The 17,400-nt window shown below is 35.4% G+C and overlaps 1 protein-coding gene across 2 annotated transcripts in view; it reads left to right on the top strand.

Moving 5' to 3' along the window:
* Positions 1-17,400, top strand: part of GRID2 (glutamate ionotropic receptor delta type subunit 2) — a 1,875,262-nt gene that overhangs the window by 178,269 nt on the left and 1,679,593 nt on the right. The gene's annotated exons all lie outside the window — the stretch shown is intronic.

The following is a 17,400-nucleotide window of genomic DNA, read 5'->3' on the forward strand; positions in this document are numbered from 1 at the left end:
GACCTCTAAGCTTGCCAGATGGGGAGAACAGCGATTCCAGCTGTTGTCTCTTCTCCAGTCTGTACTTTTTAACAGGGTGGGTTTTGGTTGCTAACCTTAAGACCCTATACATTTTCTTTTCCTCTCACAGAAGTGAGTCTTTTTTTTTTTTGTCGCTGTATCACTAATGCCTAGCAGTGCAATGACCTGGCACAGAGTAACCATTCATTAAATGCCTGTTGAAATGAATTAAAATGATTCTCATGCCTATAATCTTCACTTTATTCCTTTTTCAAATTTCCTGGCTTGTTCTTGCATAAATTGAACCTAAACAAATTACTTTTCCACATTGTACTTATTTACTTCACTACAGCAGTTATATGTTGAGTTATTTTTACAGTTGTAATGTTAAAAAAATCCCACACTCCATCTACCACATATTTTCCTGGTGGCTTTTTTGACTTACAGTTTGCATTTGTGACATGACTGCAGAAGGTAAAAGAGCAAATCCCTGGCTATGGAACAACAGTTACCCTATGTTCTAGCAAAGCAAACCAGCCACAGGCTGTAACTTTCTTCATCTTCAAAGAAATTGTTTGAGCAGCAGTTGGAACACTTTATAAGTGAGAATGTATAAGTGTGTGCTGAAAATAAACATGATATCCTTGAATTCATAATTGTTTTAAGGCATTGTATCATAGCTAACCTCAATCTGGTCTCTCAATCAGTACCTCTGAGAGTCCTGTAGTCTTAGACACCACCATACTGCACTTACCTGAAATAATTTTGTTTACTTCTAGTAGAATGCAAGCTCACTGAGATTGGGGCATGTTTTCTTTTCTTTTTTTGTCTTTGTATCACTGATGTCTAAGTGAATAGAAAAGAATACAGAAAGCTCATTCAGTGCGGCTGTTGGTCCCTTTTCGATAGTCTTCATTGCCCTCTCCAAACTTGTTATACTCTGCACCCCAGAATTCAAGACTTTTCCCAGAATAATTCACAAAAAAATAAGAATACAAGTCAAACACACTGAGAAATCAACCCACATCACCAATCTCCTTAGGACTACACTACCTAGCTCCTTCTATAGTGATGAATGGCTATAATCATTACTAGAATGGAGTTTGAGGCTTGTGGATCTCTTGAGATCAGGCATACTGAGCTGCATCAGTTAGAGTGTCCATACTAAGTTTGATACCAATATGATGGCCTCCTGGGAGTGGGGTAACACCATCTTCTTTTATGGAGGGATGAATCAGAGGAACAAGTCAAAACTCCTGTACTATTCAGTAGTAGGAGTGAACTTGTGAGTGGCAGCTAAATTTTGAGCCTGGGAGTCATAGTGAGACCGATCTCTCAAAAATAACAACAACTGGGGCAGCTAGATGGCATAGTGGATAAAGCACCAGCCCTGGATTCAGGAGGACCTGAGTTCAAATCCGGCCTCAGACACTTTACACTTACTAGCTGTGTGACCCTGGGCAAGTCACTTAACCCTCACTGCCCTGCAAAAAAAACCCCCCAAAACCAAAACCAAAACAAACAAACAATAACAAACAAACAACAACCACAAGGAAGGCTCACCTGGCTATCTGGTACTCCCATCTGTCATCACATTAAGTTTTTTGTTTTGTTTTGTTTTGGTGGGGCAATGAGGATTAAGTGACTTGCTCAGGGTCACCCAGCTAGTAAGTGTCAAGTGTCTGATGCTGTATTTGAACTCAGGTCCTCCTGAATTCAGGGCCCGTGCTTTATTCACTGCATCACCTACATTAAGCTTTAAACTAACAGTATCAGAGCCAGTTTGTGGAACACTAGTCTGGAGAACTTGTCTATTTCTTTTTCACAATTGGCCAAAATGATTAATGTAGGAAAGGCTTTTTGCATTGCTTAGAGATATTGGCAACAGCTTTTCCCTCTTATCTCTTTGAATTCAACTGATCTGCTAATGTGTAGCAACAGCTAACTTATCCAGAAGACAGACGTGGCAAGGATTCAAAATTAACACTGAAATCCAGGATCAGTCAATTATTAGTTCAATAAATACGCACTTTGTGATGAGTATTGTTTTAGTCACAAGGAATAAACTCCAAATTCTCCAGCCTAACATTTAAGATCTTCCATAAATCTTACTTATCTTTATCTATTCATACATTCATCTATTACTATTCCCCATTCCAGAAACAATTATAATTATTGCAAATCCTGAATTAGTGGAATCCAATTGAATGAGCTCCTTCTGTAGTGGGCAGTTGGAGGACTGAATAAAATTTGCTATAATATAGGATAAAATTCCCAAGCTTTTCACATGATTATGTGTGATATTAAAATATTCCAAAATTCACAAGTAACATTTTCCAAAAAGTGTGTACTTGATTCCGCCTTTCTTTTTTTCTAAATCTGGATTTGAAGATAAATAGAAACTAATGCAAATTTTTCCATATAGATTAGAAAAAAACTTATTTGAGACTGAGTACTTAGACTAAGGGACTAGAGTTTCTTGGATTTGTTTCCGTGGAGAAGAAACTTGTAAATCTATGGGGATTCTCCAGGAAATCCTGTGGCCACAGAGAAAGTTTAGAGAGAAGAACCAAGGAGTTCTTAGGCAAATTGAGAAATCTCAAGAACAAGCCTCTGAAAAAGAAGAAGAATATTTCAAATAAACAGAAATTTTGGATTCCATGGTGCTGTTGTTGCTCCCTCCTTGTCCAGGAGCATTGTCCAATAACCCTAAAGAAAAATATTAAAAATTAAAAAAAAAATTTATCAAGGCACCGGTCCCATATGGCATTGTATTCAACAAACATTTATAAAGTACTTATTATGTGTTAGATGTTTGGGATTAAAAGACAAAATTAAAATTATTTCAAGGAGATTCTATTTTATTTTACTTGATTTACTATATGGTTACATTAGGTAGGAAGAACAAGTAAACCTTGATTTTATAAATGAGAATGAAAATAAAATTGTATATTATGGAAAATCAGTTAACTTATACAACAAATCATAGATTTCCCCTAGTGGAAAACCATAACATCATCCCCACCTTCCCCTTAAAATGGTGATTCTAATTTTCAGATGCTGTTCTGTCACTAATTATTGTGTGAAGCAATTTGTTTAACCTCTGTGGGCCTCAATTTCCTGAAATATAAAATTAAGGGAGTTATTTGGTTGATCATTTAACTACCTTAAATTCTACAATTCTGTTTAAGAAGGGTATTGGCCTTGATGTAGCTTTAGGAATGTAGTGCAAAGATTTTTCAACTCCAGTGTCCCTACTTGTTTCCTTGTTTCCTTCCTCAAAATTCCTTTGGAGTTTGCTTAGTGCTTCCAGCAGCATGATGGGAACTGAAAAGTTCAGTTTACTAAACTGAACCTAAATATAAAGGCGTCCTGGGAGAATTCTGCCAAAGAGAGTGAGTTTGTGAAAAAAGAAAATTCTTGCCTGAGGGGTTCTTTTCTTCACTGGCTGGATGTGGCTAAGGAAAGAGCTGTGATAACTCTAGACTTGGGCAGTCTTCAAAAGGAGACAATATTATTTTTGAGGAAGACATCTCGGGATAGAAGTCTAGCAGCAAATGGCAACTGGAAAATAGTAAGGAACAGAGGTCAGCATTAGCTCTTCAGAGAAACAGTATAGCAGGTGACAGTAGGACCTCTTTGGGTAAGTAAGGGTTAGTGTCTGAGGCAGAAAGGAAAGGTGGCTTTAGAGGTAGAGTGGAGAATGTCACAGCAAAGAAACAACATTAGCTGCTCAGAGCTCTTGTTGCCAGCTGTTTCTACATTTCTAACTAGGTCACGATCTGCCTTTTACCTATGATTCACTACATGGTATTATAATTATTTGTGTAGAGTCTCATATAAGTTCCTCAAGATAAGGGACTGGATCATCTTTTTCTTTTTGTGTGCTTAGCACCTATCCATAGTGCTTATTATGTATATAGTAGGTGCCAGTATGTAGTATGTGACAGTATATAGCAGGTGCCTAATAAATGGTCCTGTTTCACTAAATGATATCTATACTGTGTTTGGTAGTTGCCTGTATTCTTCTTTGTAAGTTTCTGAAGAAACATATTTATGGGTGGTTTTGTTTTTGTTTTTAGTTTTAAAGTTTTTCTTGCACTGTGCTTGGTAAAATAGAATGCAGATCTCTCATGTTCTCTTTCTTTTTTCTCTCTTCTGTCTCTCATACATGCATGAAATATATCTGTCTCCATATATATATGTATAAATAAAAATAAATATGTATATGTATGTGTGTATATGTGCACATGTAAGCATTTATGTGTAAATATGCATGTATGGTGTAGGTATATCATTTTCAGGTTGTTGTCTTTATGTGGTATAAGAGGAACAGGGACAGAGTATTTCTGTCCGATGAAAGGAAAGGGAAGACGTAAAATAGGGATAAGCACAGAGGTAGCCTGTGTCCTGCCCTCAAGTCAGATTTAAGGCCACATACAGTCCTGATATAATTTGACCCAGGGAATAAGAGAGGGATGCATTATTACATTTTTTCTCTGAAAATCACCTAGAGGACAAAATATATATTTACTTTGTACTAATAGCCTCTCCCCCTTTTTTCTACCTTTTACTGTGCCTATAGTTCACATAATCTTGCTAGCTTGGTCACTTCCCCTCAACGGCCCTTTTAAGTAATATACCCTTTTCCTTTGCCATTTTCTCAGTGCTAAAGCCTTACAATGAGGGGTCAAAAGACTTACTTCCTGCTTGGTCACAGGTATAACTATATTCAACCACATAAGCAGGATTCTCTGCAATGATATAATAGGTAAAAATTCATTTTGGGGACTTTTCTTCAATTTTACTGATTTTTTTGTTTTGGCATTTACAAACATTTATAGATTACTCTGACTTCCTGAGAAGTCTCCTGTAACAAAATAAAGCACTTAGGTAAAGTGAATAATACAGTTACTTCATCTGAAAGTTTATGTCACATTCCATATCTATAGCAACATCCCAACCCCAAACTCTCTCTTCTAAAAAAAAAAAATTAACAGAAATATATTTACTGTTTTTCTCTCTCTCCCACGATCTATGCTGATGGAAAAAGAAAAGAATTTAAGCAATTTATTGTAACAAATATGCAAAGAAAGCAAAATAAATCTCCTCAATGGTTATACACAAAAAATTGTGTCTCATTCCATAATACTTTATAAAAAGTAGTTTGTTTCATCATCTTTCCTCTGGAAATATTGATCATTACTTGCAGCCTTCAAAATTGCTTATTTTTACAGTGATTTTATACAAAATTTTTTTCATTATTCTGATCATTTCTTTATTCATTTATAAAAGTTCTCATTATTTTAATATTGATGCTATAGTATAAGTTGTTTTCCATTTCTGCTCATTTTACTTTGCATTGATTTACATATCTTTCTATATCTTTTTGACATTATCTATTTCTTTATGTCTTAGAACAAAATAATATTCCATTACATTCATATCACAGCTTATTCAGGCATTCTTCAAATGTAGTACATGCTTTTCCTTTCCTGTAACCATTTCTCTACATATAGGACCCTTTCTTCTTTCTTTGGTCTTTTTGGGATATAGGCTTAGCAAGAATATAACTGAATAGAGGGAATGTACTGTTTAGTAAGTTTTTATTTATAATTCAAAATTGCTTTCCAGAATGATTGTACCCATTGACAGACTTATGAAGAGTATATGAATGTGCCTATTTTTCATAGCTTCTCCAATATTTATCATTTTCATCATCTTTGCTATGCTAATACATATGAGATAGGATCTCTGTGTAACATTAATGTTCATTTCTGTAATTAAAAATTGTTTGGAGTATTTTTTCACATTGCTAAAAATAGTCTGAATTTCTTCAATTGAGGTTTGTCTATATCCTTAGATCATTTATCAATTGGTAAATGACCTATTTTCTTATAAAATTAAATAAATACCTTACATATTCTCAGAAAGCTTCTCCTTTATCAGAGAAACTCTCTGTAAAGATTTTTTTAATTTAAATTTTGTTTTATTAGATTGGTTTGTGCAAAATCTTTCAAATTTTATGCAATAAAAATTATCGATTTTGTTTTCCACATCTATTTCTTGTTTGGCCATGAACTCTTCTCTTCTTTATAGATCTGACATGTAATTCTTTCTTCATTTATAATTTGTTTATGATACAACATTTTACATCAGTCATTCCTTTTAGAGTTTGTCTTTATATAAGCTGAAAGGTATTGGTCTAAGCCTAATTTCTCTTATAGTGCTATATAGTTTTCCAATTTTTTTTTCTTTTTGTGAGAGAGTGACTCTTTATCCTGGTAGCTGGAATCTTTGAATTCATCAAATACTAAAGTACTGATGATATTTGTTTCTTGATATTTTATATTTGTTCTGTTCCACTGATCAATCTGTTTCTTTTTCATTTAATATTTGATTTCCCCCAGTTATATATAAAACAATTTTAACATTCATTTAAAAATTATAAGTTTCAAATTCTTTCTGTAACTTCCTCTGCCTCTGAAAATTCAAGAAATTTGATATAGGTTATTCATGTACAGTCATGGAAAATATATTTCCATATTCATCATGCTGGGAAAGAAAACAGAGATGCAAACAAAACAAAAATTCACAAAAGATAAAGTTTTTAAAAGTATGATTTGGGGACAGCTAGGGGGCACAATAGATAAAGCACCACCTATGGATTCAGGAGGACCTGAGTTCAAATTTGACCTAAGACACTTGACATTTACTACCTGTGTGACCCTGGGCAAGTCACTTAACCCTCAATGCCCCTTTAAAAAAAGGATGCTTCTATCTGCATTCAAGCTCCACTAGTTCTTTCTCTGGAGCCTCAATAGCATTTTCACCATAATTCCTTCAGAATTGTTGTGGATCATTTTATTGTTCAGAATAGCTAAATCATTCATAGTTGATCATTGTAGAATATTGCTGTTACTGTGCACAATGTTTACCTAATTCTGCTCATTTCACTTTGCACCAGTTAGTGTAAGTCTTTCCAGGTTTTTCTGTGAATATACCCATTCATCATTTCTTATATATTTCTTATAGTATCCCATCACAATCATATTATACCACAACTTGTTTAGCCATTCCCTAATTGATGGATATTCCCTCAATTTTCCATTCTTTGCTGTCACTAGAAGAGATGCTATAAATATATTTTTGCATATAGATACTTTTCCCATTTTAAAATCTCTTTGGGATACAAACCTAGTAGCTGCATCCAGATGCATGTATGGTTTTATAGACCTTTCATCATTGTTCCAAACTGCTCTTCAAAATAGTTGAATCAGTGCACAACTCAATGTCTCAATTTCCCCTTATACCCTTTAATATTTGTAATTTTCTGTCATATTGGTCAATCTGATATATGTAGGGTGTCACCTCAGAATTGTTTGAATTGCTATTTTTCTAATCAATAGTGATTTGGAACATTTTTTTTCATGATTATAGATAGCTTTAATAACCATTTCTGAAAACTGCCTGTTTTTTTTTTCCTTTGACCATTTATCAATTGGGGAATGACTCTTATTTTTTATAAATTTGGCTTAGTTCTTTATATATTTGAAAAATGAAGTCTTTATCAAATAAAATTGCTATAATTTTTTCACTTATGTTTACTGTGTATTTCCTTCCATGCTATTAACTTCCTGTTTATCCTACTCTCTCCATCTTTTCACCCCATCCATTTTCAGTGTTTTGCTTCTGATTCCTGCCTCCCCTAATTTGTCCTCCCTTCTTCCTCTTCCCTCCTCCTCTTATCCCCTTATCCTCCTATTTTCCTGTATGGTAAGATATATTTCTATGCCCAACTGATTATGTATGTTATTCTGTCTTTGAGTCAATTCAGATGAGAGTAAGGTTCAAGTGCCAGCCCCCACTTCCCCTATTTCCCCTTCAGCATAATAGCTTTTTCCTACCTTTTTAATGAAATAATTTATCCCATTCTAGCTCTCCCTTTCCCCTTGTCCAAATGTATGCCACTTTCTCTCCCCTGAATTTAATTTTACATTTTAAGATATCATCCTATTAATATCTATTTTTAAAGCAATACCAAATTGTTTTTAGTAACAATGGATTTGTAGTATCATTTGAGATCTGGCACAGTTAGATTTCTCTCATTCATATTTTTTTTCATTACTTCTCTTGACACTCTACCTATTTTTTCCTCCATCTGAATTTTGTTATTTTTTAGTTTTATAAAGTGATCTTTTGATGGTCTGATTAGTATGTTGTTGAATAAGTAACTCAATTTAGGTAAACTTGTCATCCTATCATATTGATTATTCCTACCCATGAGAAATTCATCTGTTTCCCCCAACTATTTAGGTCTGTCTTTATTTTTGTCAAGAGTTACTTCTAATTCTTCCTAAATACTTCTTGAGTTCATCTAGGAAAATAGACTCCTATTTTATACATTCTGTAGTAATTTTAAATGATATTTATCTTTCTGGCTATTTTTACTGGGATTTATTGACATTACATAGAAATGTTATTGATTTTTGAGCATTTGTATTATATCTTGTAAGCTTGCTAAATTATTATTTTAATTAATTTTTTAGTTTACTCTTCAAGTACACAATTAAGTCATCTGTAAAAAGTTATAATTTTATTTTTTCTTTACCTATGGTTATTTCTTAAGTTTCTTTTTTGTTTGTTTGGTATTATGTCTATAGAAAGCATTTCTATTACTATTACAAAGAGAGATGATAACAGTAGTCATCATTGTTTCACCTAATAATTTATTAGAAAGAATTTATCACTGTTGCATATAATAGTAACTCTTGTTTTAACATGTATACTGTTTTTTCCCCCAAATTCTATCTAGAAGGCATTTAATAAGTGTTTCTTGATTTTAGTTGAATTTAGGAAAAAGGCAGGATCAAATCTTTTTTTTTTATTCATTTATAAATCTTATTTCATATTCTCTACTCCTCTAAGATTATAGGGAATAAATTTGATGGGATACTGATTGTGTTTCTCAATATTTTCAGTCTATCTTTCTGGCAACTTGTAGCATTTTTTTGTCTTTTGCTTAATGTTCTGAATTTTGATAATGATATTCTTGGACTTTTCATTTGATGGTTTCATTCAGGATATCATTAGTAGATTATTTTTATTTTTAGATTTACCTCTTGTTCTGATACAACTTGGCCAGTATCTTTAATAAATACTTGAAATAGGAAATCCAGGTTCTTTTTACAGCAATGGATTTCAAGTAATATTTGATTCTTAAGTTATCTCCTCTTGATCTGTTTTACATGTCAGTTGTTTTTGATAAAAATCTTATAATATCCTCTATTTTCTCATTCTTTTCACTTGATTTTAAGAAATATTATTGTCCCTTGGAGTACTTAATTTCCATTTGGTGTTTTGTGATTTTTATAGATTTTTTTATCAGGGTAATATTTTGTTCATTTTCTGATCAGCTGCTTATATTGTATTTTTTAATTCTTTCCTCAATAGCTCTTATTTTTAAATCTTAAAAAAATCTTGCATAATTCCTTTGAAATTATGACTTACTTCAACAACAGTTCTATTCATCGGACATTTGTTGTGCACCTTCTGTGTGCAAGCTCCATAATAACATTATGAAGAAAAAGAAGATAAAAAAACCTTTTCCTTAAAAAACAAACAAAACCTTGACATTCTCATTGGCAGGTGCGTGGAGATAGAAAATGTGCACAAAAAGTAATAATGGTAAGTGGTGAAAAGGAAGAGGAGAGATCAAAGAGCTCTAGCATTATTTGACCGAGGAGAAGGTCCATGAATATGTGTACACACACACACACACACACACACACACACACACACACACACGTATTCCTTGGTCTACATGTTCAGTACTAGAGTCCCTGTTTCAAAAGGGATAGATTCTACTCACTTTATTGGCATAATTTCAAATTGTTTTCCCAAGTTATAGCACAATTTCAAAGCCCCACCAACAATTTATTAGTGTGACATACTTTGCAGTTCCTCTTTTGAGAACTATTTGTTCACGTATTTGGTCATTTATCTATTGGGGAATTATATACATATACATACACACATGTATATGTATATATATATACATGCATATATGTAACAAATAACAATATATTTGCATATACATCTACAGATATATCTATATCTATCCAACAAGTCCTTATCAGAGAACTTGATACAATACTTTCCCCATTTGCTTTCCCTTTCCCTCACTTGCTGCTTTGATGTCGTCTTGAAAAAATTTTTCCGTTTTAAGTTCCTTCTTCTGATATAAACACATTATCTTCCTTCAGTTATTTTCTTTTAATGTGTTTTTAAAGTGGTCCACTGAATCTCTTTCCTTAACCATCAATCCCCTATTCTTCATCTCTTCTCCTTTAGCTAGTACTATTCCTTAAATTTGAAATTTTATTTTTATACCCATTTCCAAAAAAAGGGATTGCTTTCAATTTCTTCATTATCCACCTTCTTTTCCTGTTTATCTTCTCATTCTTTGATTCATGATTCCTATAATTATCTGTTCTCTATTTTTAGTCTGTGTTCTTCATGCTATCAAAGCTGCAAGGTATTTCTCCTAGGATCTTCCCTCTGGATGCTTTCTATTAATTCCTTATAGGGCTTACCCCATGGATTCTCTATTGTGCCTAATTTATAGAACAATGGTAATTCATCATCATCATCATCTTAGTAATAACAACAATAGCTAACATATGTTAGTTAATATATGTTAACATATGATGATGAATTCTATGTGCTAGGTACTGTGTTAAGTACTTTACAATTATTATGTCATTTGATCCTCACAACAATCCTGGAAGGTAGGTTCTATTATCATCTCTACAGATGAAGAAACTGAGGCAAATAGGTTAAGTGATATGCTTAGGGTCACACAGCTAATAAGTGTGTGAGGTCAAATTTGAACTCAGGTCTTCCTGACTCCAGGGCACTTTTCCACCTAGTGTTCTACCATGGCAGGGCTCTTTCTTCATCACATGCTTGATTATGCAGCCTATCACTGATCTATATCCTTTCTTATTGTTTTTTTTTTAAAACCAGAGTTACCTAGAAATGTCTTCTTTGTGTCCATGTTCTCCCACTTATCAATATACCAATGGTTTCCAGAAGTTAAAACTTATACGTACCACCCCTCCCCCTCTCAGGACAATTAGAGGTTTCAACACTAAATCCCCCAGACTTCATCTTATGCAAGGTCTTCATATCCCTTCAATGATCCATCTCTATTTATAGGAACATTCATCAGTGGCACCCATTCCTACCACCAAAGAAAGGCCTCCTTCCTTTCTCCCTCATTTTTTATTTCATTTAATTTTCATTTAATTTTTTTCTTGATTGGATGCAATGTTTTTACTCCTTCCAACCTCTACCTCCTCCTTGTGAAGGCAAGTAATTTTTTTTTGGGGGGGGAAATGGGGGTTAAGTGACTTGCCCAGGGTCACACAGCTAGTAAGTGCGAAGTATTTGAGACCAGATTTGAACTCAGGTACTCCTGAATCCAGGGCTGGTGCTTTATCCATTGCACCACCTAGCTGCCCCGAAGGCAAGTAATTTGATATAGATATACATGTGCAGTGATGCAAAAGATAGTTTCCTCTGAGCCATATTGTGAAAGAAAGCAGATAAAAACCCCAAGAAAAATTAAATAAAAATTTAAAAACTATGTTTTGATCTCCAATCAGGCTCCATTAGTTCTTTCTCTTGAGGTTGATAGCATTTTCATTATAAGTCCTTCAGAATTATCTTGGATCGTTGTGTTGCTGAGAATTGCTAAGTCATCTACATGCCAACAGTGTCTGCCAAGAGTGACAGTTTTGTTTCCTCATTGCTTATTCTAATTCCTTCAATTTCTTTTACTTATTGCCATAGCTGGCATTTCGAGAACAATTTTGAATAATAGTGGTGATAAATGACATTTTTGCTTCATCCTTGATGCTACAGGAAAGCCTTATTGCTTATCCACATTACAATCTTTTTTTTTTTTTCCTGAGACCTCAGAGGTCAACTTCCCTTCATTGCAGGCATTTTACTTGAATTCAGTACATTGTTTACTCTTCCCCATCTACCTAGTCCCCTTTTCATTTTTATGCATCTTCTCAAGTTATACAGTCCCACAAAGAAAGTAATTACCTGTGTTTTTTTATATTACTATAGATAGCTTACATTTCTTCTCCTGAAAACTTTCTTTTCATATCCTTTGATCATTTGTCAATTGACAATGACTTGTATTTTTTTTACAAATTTGACTTTGTTCTTTATATATTTGAAAAATGAGGCTTTTCTTAGAGAAACTTTATTTAAAACTTTCCCCCAGTTTTCCGCTTTCCTTCCAAACAGCTACAGTTATTGTCTTTCCTCTTGATTTATCTGTTTATGTTCAAAATCTTTAATACATTCAGTCTTTTCCCACCTTATTTTCCTTATCACCCATTTACTGACACTCACCCCCACCCCTAATCCCCCCCTCCCCCAACATGATTGTGGTTTCCTCAGGAGATAGATCTCAAAGTGTTTCAGCTTCCTCTCATACTGGGCAATTCATGTTTCACTAGTCTAGGTCTCTGTAATAAGTGAATTCTGGGTGGTCAGAACTAGTTCCAGCTTGATTCTATGAACTTTCTTTAGGTGGAAAAGTCTTGGTGGCATACAGCACAGTGCCATACACACTTGATGTCCTATCTTGGTGACTTGTCTCAATCTCCCAGTTCTCCAGTTCTCTGGCCTGACACCAGAAGCTCGGAGCCTACTTTTCCTGGCACCAGTGTATTTGGCTTTTAGCCCCTGGCAGGTTTTCACTCCTCAAGGACTCTGGCCAAGCTGGCTGATGATGCCCAAGAAACTTTTTCAGCTGTGGCTGAAGTCTTGATGGTACTGGAAAGAGGGAGGAGATACTGAGGTATAAGGGTGAGTTTTGTTGTAAGCCTGTGCTGTGTCCTTATAGTGCAACCTCATTACTGGTAATGTAGGATGTGGAAGGAGGATCTGAGCAATGATAATCCAAGGAGAAATAATTACTTGTTTGGGGGAGAATTTTTAAACCTTCTTTTGGATTTTGGGTATCCTAGACTATGGAGATAGCTGAAGGTGCTTTATCTTCAGTATATAATAACTGTTTTGAAGATGTTTGAGAGGTCATTTGGATCAGATAAAATATCTAGTCTACCATCTCATTGCTTATGTTACCCAGAAATCTCTGAGAGTAGAAAGTTGAGGATGACACTGAGGTTTTGAACCTGGTTGTGTGGGATCATGATGGCACTCTATTTTAATGAAGTGGTTGAGTAAAAAGATTTAGTTCCTTTGTGTTTGGGAATGTTAAGGGCTAAAATTCTAGCTAAACTGTCTAAAATATCTAATGAGTGGTCGCCAATAAATTATAAGCTTTAGCAAGAGTTAGACTTTTAAGCATTTATTAAGGAGAATAAGAATTTGGTAAAGAGAGAGAGAAAGGCCTAGATTTCTATCTATTAAAGGGAGAGCACATTTTTAGCTCCCTTCTCCGCCAGCGTCCTCAGGAAAAAAAGAGCGAGACTGAGCACCAGTCTCTTCCTTCCTCCTCCCACTCGCCCGCGTCACTTCCTGACTCCTGGTCTTGCCCTCAAAGACCTTCGCTTCATGGGCAGAACTCTTCTACAGTAAGTCTCCAGCAGGTGGCGTCATTCCAATTGTTACAGGAATATTGAGGCTGGGGGATTCAGTTCACTTTGGTTAGAATTTATGGTACATCAAAGTAAGTCATAAGGCTAAAGAAGTCTAATTGAGTAAGGTTGCATTGATTGCCTTAAAGAGCAGGCTAAGAAGTGTGCATTTTATCCTAGATGCAACAGGAATTAACTTTTATTGAGCAGGGAAGTAACAAGCATGATTTCAAAGGGAGGAACAAAATAAACTCAGCGCAGTTTTTAGAGACACCTATGCTCAGGGTGGCAAAGAAATGGATAGGAGTACAACAAAGAATATTGATAAAGCATCATTATGCCATTAGAAGTACTAGGGAAAAGCATTGGCACATAAGCAAAGGGAACAGAATAAGCAGCATGACAGTCAAAAGTACCTGAAATGTGAAAGAGGTATTGAATGAAAGGACAATTGTATTTATCAATTCAGTGGTCCCTTAAACTTTGAGAAAGCAATGTAAACAGAATAATGGGAGAAAAAATTCAAATTGCAAGGAACACATAATGAGTGGGAAGGGAGATGTATCTGTGTCTAAAATTTTATAAGGAAAATGGGAAAGAAGTATTATCTGATTGCTTTGCCAATTCTTGGGACAGGGATTGTTTCTATTTTTGTTTCACCATTATACATGATAGTTGGCACAAAGTAGCCCTTTAATAAATGTTTGCTAAATGAATGAATGAATGAATGAATGAATGAATGAATTAGGGAATGGCATTGTCAAGTGAAAGCTTTTTAAAAATGAGGGAGAGATTGATTTATTTATAAGAAGTATAAGAAGTCTTTGGGTAAGAAGACATTTAAGATGAAAGCAAGGGAAAAATGACTAGGACGAGCACCAAGACAAGATGGTGCAGAACGGCATCAAAGACCTTAGAAACAAGATGTTTCTCATTCCTTATCTTCATCCAAATCCTCTGAAGCAAAAAATAGTTAAATAAAAAAAAATGGAGAATTAAACAGTCAAGGACTAGTTTGAGCTGTGGAAATTTATTTTGATTTGGGGACCCTACCTTTGGGCTGATATTAGAAAGCCTTAAGCCCTCAGGGTATCTTCTGTGTGGGAGGTGCTGGTGCCCCTCCCCCTCCACTTCAGATGAGCCAAAAAGTCCCGTGGACTGTAGAAGATGCCAGGTCAGACAGCTGGGAGGGGGCCCCAGTGCCCTCTGCCCTGAGTGGATCTATCCCAGAGATCCCGGGCTTGTCCAGGCCAGGCTCATGATGCTCAAGCGTCTCTCCCCCCCCCCCCCCACCAGCCACAGCCCTAGATGGCGGATTAGCTTGGTCTGTGGGGTTGCAAAAAGCCCTGAGATTTGAGTGGAGAGAAGAAAGATATATTTAGACCTGGGAGTTAGACAGCAAGGGGGACAAGGCCGGCGGACAAGATTGAGGGGGGCTGACGAGATTAAGAGAGCAGAAAGGCTGGAGCACTAAGAGACAGGGGAAGGAGAAAACGCTGAGAGCAAGAAGGGACAAGGGCTAGCAGACAAGAACAGAGAGGGGGACTGACAAGATTAGAAGAATAGAGAGGAGGACTGACAAGATATTAAGGGAACGGAGAAGGATGCAGGAGAAGGCTAAAGGACTAGTGCAAGAAGCAGATGCACGGAGCTTGGGAGAGGCCAGAAGATTAAGAGAACAGAAGGACACTGGAGCACTAGTAGAACGGAAGGAGAGGTCGGTGAGAGAGAAACACAGGGGTTCAGCTGTGGCAGTAAGGAGAGAAAAGTTAGAAGCAGGGGGATAGACAAAGTGAAAGGGGCTCGGAGTTAGAATAAAGGACCTGAGTAGTAAAAGTGGAATATACCCTGAGGCAAGAGGCTGCAACGGCCCTTATTGTATTAAAAAAGTTCCAGGGGCAGCAGGTGAAAAGAGATGCTGCAATGCAGTCAGGTTGTACGTTTTATTTCCCTGTATTTTTATGTTTAAATTGTATCTCATAAATAAACTCTGCTTTGATTATTTAGTTAAGAGGTTTCTTAATCTTTAGCTCATCAATTTTGGGAGTGGAGCAGTGTGGTGGAACTTTATAAATGGCCCATATTAAATTAATAGCAGTTAGATAGCCAGTCAGTCAAAAGTCTCCAGATTAGTCCTCCAGTCAGATTAGGCCCCCCAAATTAGGCCAATAAATTAAAATATTTCTACAGAGTTTAAAATATTAAGAAGGAAAAGTCGAGATGTCATCCTCTCCTAGAAGGCCAGTTACCTCAGAAATGCTCAGATTTCTGTCAGGTAGGGTAGTATGGCTGCAAGTGTTGTGTGTTTTCAACATTTTCCTGCCACTATCAACACCTACCTCCAGAGTCCTTGTCATTAGCTAACAATCAGAGGTAATTTTTGATGAATGTGGCTGTTTCCAACACCAATTCAGGTCCCAACCCTTCCATGATTTCTCATCCTTATTGATTCTTGTTCATTTCTTTCCTGAAGTACTTCAACATTTACCCAGTGTTGCAGGTCTTCATCATTCTATTTCTCCCTGCTATGGTATTTATTAGCCAAGAGCTAATGTGCACCTGCACTTCATCTCTCTAAACTTCAGTTTCCTTCTCTGAAAAACAGAGATAATAATACTTCTGTTACTTTCCTCATGGCGTTATTATGAAACTTAAATGAAGAACATATGGATAGGGTTTTGCCAACTTTAAAGCCCTATGTAAAGGGAAACTGTTAGGAAATATTCAGCAGCTCCTTGAATAAAGTGTAGTTGAAACAGTAACTACACCTCCTTCTACTTAAATGTAGTCATTTATGTGCTGCCTCTCCATGCCAATGATTCTCAACATTTTTTCATCTGCCCCCTTTTCATTTTTAACCATACTGGGTTTCTCTAGTTGCCATGCTAACAATTTCTCACCTATTTGATACTGAAAATGTAATTTTTTCCCTACAAAACCATTTGTAAAAGTATATCTATTGTTTTCTCTAGTTTTCACCAAGGAAAAATTCAGCTCATGTACAGACTATTTTCTTATAGATTTTATTGTGATGGGAAGGAAGGCTTATAGTACTAATAATAATGATTATTGTTATTACTATCTTTTTGTAAAAGAATCATTTTCCCATGCTTCTGTAATCTTGCCCTCACTCATAGCTTGTAATTCTTTTCCAGTGTGCAACTGAAAGTTTATTGCCTCTAGCACTGAATTCTTTCTATAGTCAGGTCTAGAGACCTTTCCTGACTTCAGCATTTTAATGGGCTTGCCATTTTATTGGTGTTGGTTCTCACTCTATTACTAGAGATAAAAACATATCCATAGCTTCTGATTCTGTAACAATGATTTTTCCTTTCTTCCTATTAATCTATAAAGTATCTTTTAGGCCATTGGAAGTATTTCTCTAGGGGTTTCCCCCTACGTTTTTGTGTTACTAATGCAGTGCTTGGATATATCTGATGTCTTCTATTCTAATTAGATTTCCAGGAGACTTAATTTTCTGATCATTTATTTCCCAGATAAAGTGATACATTGGATTTATACCCACTGTTCATTTAATTCTCTTTTTCCTTTGGGTTTACTGAAACTATCATTTTTGTTCTTTGGAAATAGTAATCCTGTGTGATTCAAAGTCAACTAATGACAACAAAAACAATATTAACAACAACTAACATCCATATAGAGCTTTTCATTTTTAAAGCACTTCAGGTTCTCATATTTGATACTTATAACAAGCTTATGACCTATGTGTTGTTATTTTTCTCATTTTGCAGATGAGAAAACTGAGGATAAATGT

This window comes from Dromiciops gliroides, chromosome 6 (assembly GCF_019393635.1).
Source record: "Dromiciops gliroides isolate mDroGli1 chromosome 6, mDroGli1.pri, whole genome shotgun sequence".
Classification (NCBI taxonomy): Eukaryota; Metazoa; Chordata; class Mammalia; order Microbiotheria; family Microbiotheriidae; genus Dromiciops; species Dromiciops gliroides.